Here is a 12,133-nt window from a genome sequence, read left to right as displayed (position 1 = left end):
AGTCAAATCCATCGAACTCAGCACCGCCTTCCTAACCTGCAATCTTCTTCCCGACCTCTCCGCCCCCACTCCCGTCTGACCTATCACCCTCACCTTGACCTCTTTCCACCTATCACATTTCCGACGCCCCTCCCCCAAGTCCCTCCTCCCTACCTTTTATCTTAGCCTGCTGGACAAACTTTCCTCATTCCTGAAGAAGGGCTTATGCCCGAAACATCGATTCTCCTGTTCCCTGGACGCTGCCTGACCTGCTGCGCTTTTCCAGCAACACATTTTCAGCTCTGATCTCCAGCATCTGCAGACCTCACTTTCTCCTGAGAGTCTGAGGTGGACAGGCAGGGACAGTGGGAGAATGTTTCAGTCATTTCAGTTACCACGAAAATCAGAAAAGAGAACTGTGGGTGCTGGAGATCTGAACAAAAACAACAATTTCTGTTTTTGCAGTTTCCACTCCAATATTCTTTCTGTTTTCTGCCCAAAACCTGTTTTCCTGAAATACTGTTCACCTCTGTGTTCCCATGCCTGGCATCACTGGTCTGAATTTTCTCATGTTCAGTTAAATTGTTTGGTTGAGTGAGTTTCCTGGCCTACCATGGCTCTGAGCAACATTTCTCAAGAATCTGCTGCTCCTCACATCAACAGTTGATGAGGAGCGATCAAGTTCCTTTGTGCCCTTCTCGTGCAATCACATGGCATTGGCTTTCAGACAGGGTTGTGTGCTTGCCAGGTAAGTTTCTGGCACATGTTGCAGGTATTGACATAGACTGGTGCTGTATAGCAACCTGCCTAACATCTCAACTGTCCTGCGCACCTCACTGTGACAGACTGTCTGCCCTACTCTCTGCATTGAAAAGCAAAGCCAGCGTCCAACTACGTACAAAGTGACAGAGAGCTGAGGAAGGAAGTTCAGCCATAAGATGTATCCTGTGCAGATGCATGGATGTCTCTGCTTGCCAAGTGACCTGGCAGAAACATACAAGTCTGACAGGTCCCTGAGTGCCAAAGACAAATTCTGAAGGACTGAAGTGTTGTGTGGGTTGGTCCAGGAGCAGACAGAATGATGTGGTGAAGACGGTGGTTGGCCAATCCAACATGCATGAATGCAGGGTCAAGGAAGATACAAGGCGGTCAGAATGAGGGCACAAGGGGATGTTGGCCAAAGTGTTTGATGAGCTGCAGCCACTAGAGATTTGGTTAGCAAATGCGCAATAATGAGATGGTATACATTTTCAGCATGATAGGATGTGACGAATGGAGTGGCACAGTGATCATTCTGACTTATCATTGGGAATTTGCACCACCTTGGGGAAGGAGGGAACAATTGGAAGCTGTATTTAAATAGGGAATTGGGAGATTTAAATAGATGCAAATATATGGACATCTCGAGATTCACCATTCATAGAGCTATAGGGATATACAGCACGTAAACAGACCCTTTGGTTCAACTCGTCCATGTTGACCAGACACACCAGCCTAATCTAGTCCTGTTTGCCAGCATTCGGCCCATATCCCTCTCAGCACTTCCTATTCATATACCCATCCAGATGTCTTTTAAATGCTGTAATTGTACCAGCCTCCACCACTTCCTCTAGCGGCTCATTCCATACACACACCACCCTCTGCATGAAAATGTTGACACTTAGGTCCCTTTTGTATCTTTCCCCTCTCACCCTAAATCTGTGCCCTCTAGTTCTGGACATCCCCACCTCAGGGAAAAAAACTCTGTCTATTTACCCTATCCATGCCCCTGATGATTTTATAAACCTCTATAATGTCACTCCTCATCCCCCGGCACTCCAGGGAAAACAGCCCAAGCCTATGCAGCCTCTCCCAATAGCTCAAACCCTCCAAACCCAGCAATACGTTGAGATTCTGAACCTGCCAGTTAAAAATTAAAGAAAACGTTTGACACAATGTTGATATTTTCATTATCACCATATTTACCCAACTTTTTCATCATTGCCCCAACATTGCACCAAAGGCAGGGAGTTTTGGCTATTGGTCTTTCAAGCTGGATAATCTGCTGGTGGCATTTATCCCAAAGGGTGAAGCTTCCAGAATGGCGGAAATTAAAAATACTGTAGGGAAGTCCAAAACTAGAGGGCTTAGGTTTAGGGTGAGAGGGGAAAGATTTAAAATGGGACCTGAGGGGTGACTTTTTCATACAGAGGGTGGTGTGTGTATGGAATAAACTGCCAGAGGAAGTGGTGAAGGCTGGTACAATTGCAACATTTAAAAGGCTTCTGGATGGGTATATGAATAGGAAGGGTTTGGAGGGATATGGGCCAATGATTCCATAATTGCACAACATTTGCCTCCCTTTGTTTCACATTTGGGATAAATGCCACCAGCAGATTATCCAGCTTGAAAGACCAATGGCAGAAACTTCCTGCAATGTTGAGGCAATGATGAGAAAGTTGGGTAAATATGGTGGCAATGAAAATATCAATGTTGTGCAAAAAGCTGACAATCTATTCCGAATATTCAGTCAGGCTGATTGTGTAGAGCACTGCTATCTATGTGACAGGATACAAAAGAAGTTTGCTCTGTAGAGATGAGTTGTTGTGTTTCCCTACCCAACAAGAATATTTCAGCTTCTAAAATGATTCATCGCTCATGAAATATTTTGTAATGTCATAGAGATATAGAAGGCGATTGCTGGTTGTGGATGAAGAAGGTTTCTCTATTCTCTATTCAAGTTTTCCTCAGCATTTGTCTGATTCTTAAGATTGCTTTATCTCTTTCCCTGAGGCTAGTTAGGTTTATCAATATGGAAACAATTTGTCTTAATAAAGCCATGTAACTACTTTGCGCTCATTACTTTTGAAAAGAAAAGTCTGTTTATATTATTAATGAGTGCCCTACTTCTGAAGAGTGTTACAAGATTGACTGCAAATTGAGTTAATTGACCACTGTAAAGGCCGAAACATCAGTTGCTGAATTAGAAATCATATCAAAATAATGAAAGGCTGCTCATTGTAAATTGTATTTGCAAATCTTCCACAATGTTATTTTTGGCAGACCTGGACCCCTACTGAGGTCTGTTGCTGTTCATTGTGAAATATCTAACACATAACTTGCATTTAAGTAGCCTCTTTAACATTATAAAACAAAAGAAAAGTTGGTATTGACCTCCATGAGGAGAGATCGGGGCAGGTGATAAAACCCTGGGTCAAAGTAGTAGGTTTTAAAACAACAACTTTGCCTTAAGCATGCCTTCTGTGACTGTGATGAGATTGAAATTACGAGCACTGTATCTGAAAGGCAACAGCCAAAGTGGTTGAATATTGATAATTTTCTTAGCTAGCATTTTCCAAACTGATTTAAATAGCAACCACGATATTGTATGTTCAAAACTAGCTCCTCAATTATTTTCATTGCAGAATATTTTACAACCCTAACTCCACACTGCTCTTGCTTCTTTCCTTGCTCACCATTCTTTTTATCAGCTAATTAAATAATTAAAGAGGACATAATTATTGATTCTTATTTCCTCATGGTGAATTCTCGTTCAGCAGTAAAGAGCCTCTATAAAGAATCTCTTCCTCTTCAGTACAGCAATAACCATCATAAATAGCACCATTAACTCAGACTTATTTAAAATTTATGGCATGTTATCATTCAAAAAATCTTATCATTTTGTGGGTTGCCTGGATATTATCATTCCTCAAATAATAGTGAACCCTTTACCACCTTATATTCATACAGATGTGTGCAGCCCTGGTATTGACAATTGGTGCTCATTGTTGGTGATGAGCTGACTCAGGACTGATGTACACTCTTTAAGTGATATCTTTCTTTTGTTTTTTATTCTGTTATTAGATTGCTGAACGGAACTATCTAATTTCACATCTAATGTTGACCTTTCTTTTACGCACCTCCTGTGCAGAGTAACCATATATGCCTTGCTCTGTCTAATCAACCTATGATCTCTATGTACTTGTTTGTTATGATCTGTCTGCACTGCTCACAAAACAAAGCTTTTCACTGTACTTAGGTACACGTGACTACAATAAATCAAATCAAATCAAATCGTTCAAAATGGATCATGGCGACAGTGGAAAAGCTTTTTGCTATATTTTACTCTTTTTAGAATGCACATGACAATAAAATCATTAATTTATTTATTGAATCATTCATGCATTCATTAAAAGGCATTTCCTTTCTGATATTGGACCTTGGGTCATAATGTGCTGGGGTTGGACGTTATAACCCTATTTAATCAAGGTGGGGAAACAGAAAAAAAGGAAATCACTGATTCATTAGCTTAACATCCGTCACGGGGAAAATGCAATCATCTTGTATTAAGGAGCATATAGTTGGGTGCTCAGAAAATCCTAGTGCAAATGGGCAGAGCCAACATGGTTTAGTGAAAGGGAAATTATTTTTGGCTATGTTATTAGGCTTTTTGGAGGAAATAACAAGTAATGTTGATTAAAAAAAGAACTTGTGGATGTGTTGTAATAAGATTTCCAGAAGGCATTCAACAAAGTATTACATCACAAGTGCTACAAGGAAGGGTGATGGCCTAGTGGCATTATCACTGGCCTGCTAATGAGAGACTCAGGTAATGTTCAAATCCTACTACAGCCGATGGTGGGATTTTAATTTGGTTTTTAAAAATTCTGGTATTAAGGGTCTAATACCAACCACGAATCCATTGTCAATTGTTGGAAAACCCATCTGGTTCACTAATGCCCCTTAGGGAGGAACAATGCCATCCTTATCTGATCTACATGTGACTCCAGACCCATATCAATGTGGTTGACTCTTAACTGCCCACTGGCTGAGGCTACCATGAAGGATTCTCTTTCTCAACCTTTCTCCTCACCTGAGGCATAGTGACCCTTAGGTTAAACCACCACCAGTCAACTCCTTTAATAAGCTCTCCCAATGGTTCAGCAAAAATACGGTGACAGAACCTTATACGTAGAGAAATAAGAGGGCGATTTTATTGAGACATGTAAGACCCTCAGAAGAGTTTGTCCGGATGAATGCTGAAATAATGGTTCCCTCTGTGGGAGAGTAAAGGTCACTCTTTAAAAATGGGGACGATGAAAATTATTTTCTCTGCATGTCATGAATGTGTAAGAACTCTCTTTCCCTGAGAGTCATGGAGGCAATTTCATTAAAACTTTTGAGGCAGTAATATAGATTCTTTATTAACAAGAGAGTGAAACGTTATCAGAGGTGTGCAGGAATATGGAGTTCAGACCAAGGGCATCTCAACTAAGGTCTTACTCAGTGGTAGAACAAGTTTGAAGGACCAAATAGCCTGCACTGTCACTAGTTTTCCTGTTTGCATGGTCATATGCTCTTGGGTAATACCATGAGCAGGTTAACGTTTTCTCTATCTGCATAAAATGATACCACGAAGCAACAGTCCAATCTGCGATTTTTAGATTAGATTAGATTACAGTGTGGAAACAGGCCCTTCGGCCCAACAAGTCCACACCGACCCGCCGAAGCGAAACCCACCCATACCCCTACATTTACCCCTTACCTAACACTATGGGCAATTTAGTATGGCCAATTCACCTGACCTGCACATCTTTGGACTGTGGGAGGAAACCGGAGCACCCGGAGGAAACCCACGCAGACACGGGGAGAACGTGCAAACTCCACACAGTCAGTCGCCTGAGGCGGGAATTGAACCCAGGTCTCTGGCGCTGTGAGTCAATAGTGCTAACCACTGTGCTACCGTGCCGCCCACTAAAAGATGTTACATTTTAGAGGTTACATTTTAAAAGATGTAACCTCTAAAAAATGAGAAAGGTGCATGACTCATTCGAAAGGAGGGAGAAGAAGATGCAGGTGAGTGGGGTTAGACCACAGGTTGAAAAACTGTTAATGTTAAAACCTTATTCAAATAGGGAAGGAGTCAAATAAACAGGTCACTGTAGGCCAGTTAGCTTAGCATCTGTTCTTGAGAAAGTATTGAGCCTGTTTAAAGGATGCAACAGGTTAGTATTTAGAAATACATAATATAATCAGTCAGAGTGGAATTATGAAGGAGAAATCATGTCTGGCAAATTTATTCGAATTCTTGACGAGGTAATAAGCAGGATAGATGAACGTGAGTTAGTGAATGTAATGTATTTGCATTACCCGAAAGTGTTTGATAAGGTGCCACACATTAGGCTACTCAATAAGAAAAGTGCCCATGCTGTTGGAGGTAATATATGAGCTTGAATAGAGGATTGGCTAATTAATAAAACAACAGAAATTGGGAGAAGAGGCCATTTTCGGAATGAAAACCTATAACTCATGGAGTGTCATAGAGACCAGTGCTGGGGCTACAATTATCTAAAATATATATTAATGACTTGGATGAGGAAAGTGAATGAACTGTAGCTAAGTTTGTGGATGACACAAAAATAGTTAGGAAGGCAAGTGGTGAGGAAGACCCAGAGTCTGCAGAAGGGCAGGGACAGATTGAGTCATGGGGCAAAAACCTGGCAGTTGGAAAATAATGTGGGAAAATGTGAGGTTATGCACTTTGGCAGGACAAAGAGAATACTATTTAAATGGAAAAGGCCTGGAGAAAGTTTGCCATCACCACATTGGCTGTCTTATTTCCTACATTTCCAGAGTGAATGTATTTCAAGCATATTTCATTTGAGTTAATGCGGATGCCTGAAAGGTGCTATACAAATGTAAACCTTTCCTTTGTTTTTTTTCCAAATGTGCCACTTTTGAGAATATCCAATTGGTGCATTAAATGACAGCAAAGTCTATAAACGCTGGAGATATATGTCACTCTACATAGATTGAAATACTAGGTGAAATACATTAGAAAAATCAATGCTGTAAAATATATTGGAGGAAGGTGAGGGAACCCATTTAGAGGAGATTGATTCAATTGAAACTTTTGAGACAGAGATTGAATTTTTATGCCAACGCTTTGTTGAACAAAAGAATACACTGAATTTTTCTCTCGTTCTTTCAGAGGATGTGGGTGCCACTGACTAGGGCAACGTTTGTTGCCAAATCCCTAAATGACCTTGAGAAGGTGGTGGTGTGCTGTGTGTTCTTGAATCTCTGCAGTCCAGTAGGTGGACCCCCGTTGCTATTCAGAATGGCATTGCAGAAGTTTGATCCAGTCATATTGAAGAGCTGCCATATATTTTCAAGTTGGGGTAATGAGCTCTGATCTTCAGATCTCCAAATGCTATTCAGGAATGAGATAGATTCTGCGTGATTTGGTGGCATTCCATCCACCAGCTTCGACATTAACTCCCTATACCAGTGGAGTACTGCAGAAGAGAAACTTGGCTAGACTTCCTGTTTTTGAGTGAAGTCCACCAACCCAAGCTGGGGGTTGATGCTGTTAGATTAGAATAGCATGAAGCTTTGTTTTGATTCCAAGCACAGAGGCTTAGACTGGCAATAGGATCTTACTGGTCTGGTCACTGTATCAGGAGAAAGTGAGGGCGGTGCTGGAAAAGCATGTCTGGTCAGGCAACATCCGAGGAACAGGAGAATCAATGTTTCAGGCATGAGCCATCCATCAGGAATAGGGCTTTGCAGTAGGGTTGAAATCAACTTGGAGGACTGCAGATGCTTGAGATCAGAGTCGAGAGTGTGTCACTGGACATTTCAGGCATGAGCCCTTCATCAGGTTTTGCCCAAAACGTCGGCTCTCCTGCTCCTCGGATGCTGCCTGACCTGCTCTGCTTTTCCAGCATCACACTCTCGACTCTGATCTCAAGCATCTGCAGTCCTCACTGTCTCCGAGTTGATTTTAACCCTACTGCAAAGCCCTATTCCTGATGGATGGCTCATGCCTGAAACATTGATTCTCCTGTTCCTCAGATGTTGCCTGACCAGACATGCTTTTCCAGTACCGCCCTCTCGACACTTGTCACTATATCATGCAACCTGGCAATGGTCCTCTGACACGCTCATTTAAGAGAGATGACCGAGGGTGGGGTTGGGGTTGGGGTATGGCTGGATAACTTTTTTTTTCTTTATTCATTTACAGGATATGGGCATCACTGATCAGGCAGCATTTATTGCCCATCCCCAATCATCCAGAGGGCAGTTAAGGGTCAATCACATTGCTGTCGGTCTGGAGTCATATGTAGGCCAGACCAAGTAAGGATTGACAGTTTCCTTCCTGAAAGGACATTACTGAACCAGATGGGCTTTTCCTCAAACATTAATAATGGACTCATGGTTGTCAACAGACTCCTAATTCAAGATATTTTTAATGAATTCAAATTTCACCATCTGACATGACAGGGTTCAAACCCAGGTCCCCAGGCATTATCTGGGTCAACAATCTAGCGATAATACCCCTAAGCTATCACCTCCCCTCAGGTGGAGTGTGGCTGTCTATGTCCAGTATGACCAACCGTTTCCAGTGTGACCAACTATGTCCTTTCTATTCTGTGGATTTCAGCTATAATGACAGAGCGGATATGTGGGTGTGATTTGATGTGGAGGTAATGCCTAACATCCCGGTTGGTATGCAACTTTAGAAATTGTTGGATTCCATTCTGTGGAACCCTGGATGTGCTGAAGAGATTGTGAAGAGATTGTGAAGAGAAGGGAGATATGATGTTTGAAATATACAAGATCCTGAGGGGCCTTGACAACATAGATTTGCAGAGGTTATTTTCCCTTGTGGGAGAATTAGAGCTAGAAAGAATAATCTCAGAAGAAAGTGTTGCAGATTTAAGACAAAAATCAGGAGGAATTTCTTATCTCAGAGGGTTGTGAATCTGTGGAACTCTTTAGCACAAAGGGCTGTAGAGGTTGGATCATTACATATAATTAAGGTAGATTCTTCATCAGTAATGGCATCAAGGTTATGGGGAAAAGGCAAGAAAGTTGAGTTGACGGTTATCAGATTAACTATGATCTCATTGAATGGCAAAGCAGACTGAATGGGCTGAATGGCCTGTTTTTACTCCTCTGTTTAATGCTCTTAATTCATGACCCTGACTGAGCTGCATGATAACACACAATGGGATTTTTAATAGAAAAAAAAGCTATATTTGCATGTCAACTGTTTTATTCTGGTATTGGAAGTTATTGAATTATGATATTGAAGGGATAGGAGGGGCATCCATGTGAAATTGTCATTTTTATGAAATAAAGAACATCCCAGCCTGTGAACAATCCCCAAAGAGCACTGTTGATAGAGGAAGAATGCCACCCTCAATTCATTCAGCAAATTCATGCAAAGCATGATGTGACAAAATCAATGCTGACTTAAATACAACAAGAAGTTCAACGTGACCTATTGCGTTGCTTGCAATCCCTTTGGGACAGGGCAGGGTGGTAATAAAGAGGACAAGTGAACATCTGTGGACAAGGAAGGAAAGAAGATATATTAGCTTTTTCGCTGGCGTTGTCACCTGGTGTTGTGATGGTTGCTGTTTTGTATGCACTCCCACCTCATCCCGCATTCCTGAGGGAGTTTGGAGAACTAACAACACCTATAAATATTAATTTAATGGACCCAACAAATAATCCGAGTGCACAAGAAAACTTTGAGAGACTTTTGGACATACGGCCATTAGAAACGCTGCCAGCAAAAGCACTCAAACTTCTCAAGTGATATTTAACAGTTGTGTCAGAGCCTCAAGAGCTCATGACATTAAAAGGATGGACGATTTACTTAATGGAAGCCTTATTGATGAAATGCCTTCCTAGTCATAGCTGGTAAATGGCTCTTTAGCAGATTATTGGAGACAAGATTAATAAATCAAGTATTTGGTCTCACAGGCATGGTTCTTATTGTCACAGGTTGTCTTTTACTATGCCTGCTGTAGCAGTGTGCAATAAAGTCCCAGAATGATTGCACAGACTTTACGTAACCAGGCTTTTACAGCTGCATGTTGACTTTGTATAATGCCTGCGTTTGAAAACACAATGCAGTCTCATAGATCTCATGTCACCAAGCTCATAAGTTCTCTCTTGAATGTCACAGACTGCCGCTGCACCTCAAACATATTGGTCTGATGCTTGAAAATGCCCCTTTATTTCCTCTTAACATGAGTGCTGTGGTAATGAACTTGTAAAGTTGTCCTTGCCCATAACCAGCAAAACATTTTCGGAAGAGGCGTCTCTGGACTCGAAGTGCTAACTCTGTTTCTCTCTCCACAGATGCTGCCAGACTCACTGAGTTTCTCCAGCAATTTCGGTTTTTGCTTATTTCAGATCTCTAGCATCTCCAACAGATTTTAGCTATATTTTATGTTAAACATTTTCCTTTAAATGTTAAGACAAAGAGGCAAAGGGACGAATATGCACACGAAAAAATGCTGTTTTTGATTTTAATTTGATTTATTATTGTCACATGTACCCAGGTACAGTGAAAAGCTTTGTTTTTCTTGTAGTACAGGCAGATCATAGCATAAAAAGTTTATTGGGTGATAGAACAGGGCAAGGAATACAATATTACGACTGCAGAAAAGATACACCAAAAGCAACATCAGCATGAAGTTTGAAATGTGAGAGGTCCATTCAGAAGTCTAATATCAGCGGGGGAAGAATCTGTCTTGAACCTGTTGGCATTTGCCATTGACAGTTTTGGAATGCAGAATTTGCCAAATTTTAATATTCTGTGGCCAACTGCTTTTTGGCATCAGTAGCGTTTCCCAGATTTTTCTTAATGCTCCAAATGGCCTTTTTTCTTTCAAGACAAAACTGCCCACCTCTCTCAGGAGATCACATTGTTTCAGGTAGGATGGGGAATGTGACAGCTGCAATGTGTGATGTACCACAAAAAAGCCAATAATTTAATTTGATTTATTATTGTCACGTGTACTGGGATACAGTGATAATTATTGCTATCCAGGCAAATCATACCTTGCATGGATACATCGGGATAATAGAACAGAATATAATAATTAGTAACTTTAAGCCTCAGTTGGCCCAAAGGCAGGCAGACCTCCCATTGCCTTGTTCAATGCTGCTACATTTTCGGGGGGGCGGTGGGGTGGGGGGGAGTGCGGGAAGGGCATATAGCCAATGGGGACATGGCCCAATTTTACAGACTCCTTCTCCTAACCCCTGACACTCATTCTTGCCAACTTTCCCATAGGAAGCCTTAATATGCAGCCATTATTGGGAATCACTTGCATGAGTGGAAAACATCTAGAGGATCAATAAACCTCCTCCAATTATTTTCACCTCCACTGAACTGAAAGTGACTCAGAGATAAGAAATGGGTTGTTTACTCTATATCATTTATCTACACTCACACAAAGTCAACGTCAGCTTGATTCTGTTAATAATAATGGTAATGGAATTATCTTCTTATCTTTGTATGGAAATGTACATGCCGGATGTATAGACCAAGAAGATAAAACATATAACAGCGTGGCTGTGCTCTATTAACTTAGTCGAGAGTTTACTTTGTTTGATCTGGCACCTTCTGTAATGGTGGTGTATTACAGATTACTCATGAAGTCCAAATTGCTGTGGTAACATGCCATTTTAGAAGCATGTAGTAAGTATAGTGATGATAGAAGCTTCTTTCCATTCTATGACTGACAAGTAATCTCTCCCGCTCTGACAGACAGCCATTGGCGTATGGTGGAAGGACTTGCTCAATCTGCTTGGCCACATTATGGGCACATCTTCCCTGGATGTCAAGTCTTGGGTGAGACTCAAATCTGGAGCTTCTGCTAGTGGTGCTATCCACTGCCCTGCAATTCCGAGGTGGAAAACTGGCCAGGATTTCTGTTCCTGATCCTTGGTATGTGAGGTGAAGGAGGAACAGCATACGTCAAGGGGTCAGGTAAGGGCATGGTGTTTTTGCAAGGATGCCAATATGTTGCTGCAGCTTTCTGTACAACCTCAGGCATTTGGGGCGACTATTATGGGGAATATTCAAAGGAAAGGAACTGAAGAGAAGGCAGGAATCCTTATTGTGAACATACCTGATGTTGTTCAACATCATGGAGGAGAAAGTGAGGACTGCAGATGCTGGAGATTAGAATCAACAGTGTGGTTCTGGAAAAGCACAGCTGGTCAGGCAGCATCCGAGGAGCAGGAGACTCTGATGAAGGGCTTATGCTGACTCTTGTTCAGCATCATATCTGACAATAAAACAACTAATCTCTACAATTCCTCCGATGAAAATAATTTTCTATTTCCACAATTCGGATTCATAAGA

The 12,133-nt window shown here is 41.6% G+C and overlaps 1 long non-coding RNA gene across 1 annotated transcript in view; it reads left to right on the top strand.

The window, feature by feature from the left end:
• LOC122539292 overlaps window positions 1–12,133 on the top strand; it is a 133,942-nt gene that overhangs the window by 56,224 nt on the left and 65,585 nt on the right. Inside the window, exon 2 of the long non-coding RNA XR_006309022.1 lies at window positions 11,534–11,755. This is a non-coding gene — a long non-coding RNA (uncharacterized LOC122539292). The remainder of the gene's footprint in view (window positions 1–11,533; window positions 11,756–12,133) is intronic.

Source organism: Chiloscyllium plagiosum, chromosome 32, assembly GCF_004010195.1.
Source record: "Chiloscyllium plagiosum isolate BGI_BamShark_2017 chromosome 32, ASM401019v2, whole genome shotgun sequence".
NCBI classification, from domain to species: domain Eukaryota; kingdom Metazoa; phylum Chordata; class Chondrichthyes; order Orectolobiformes; family Hemiscylliidae; genus Chiloscyllium; species Chiloscyllium plagiosum.
Note: the sequence above shows the minus strand (reverse complement) of the source record. Positions and strands in the feature narration are given on the sequence as shown.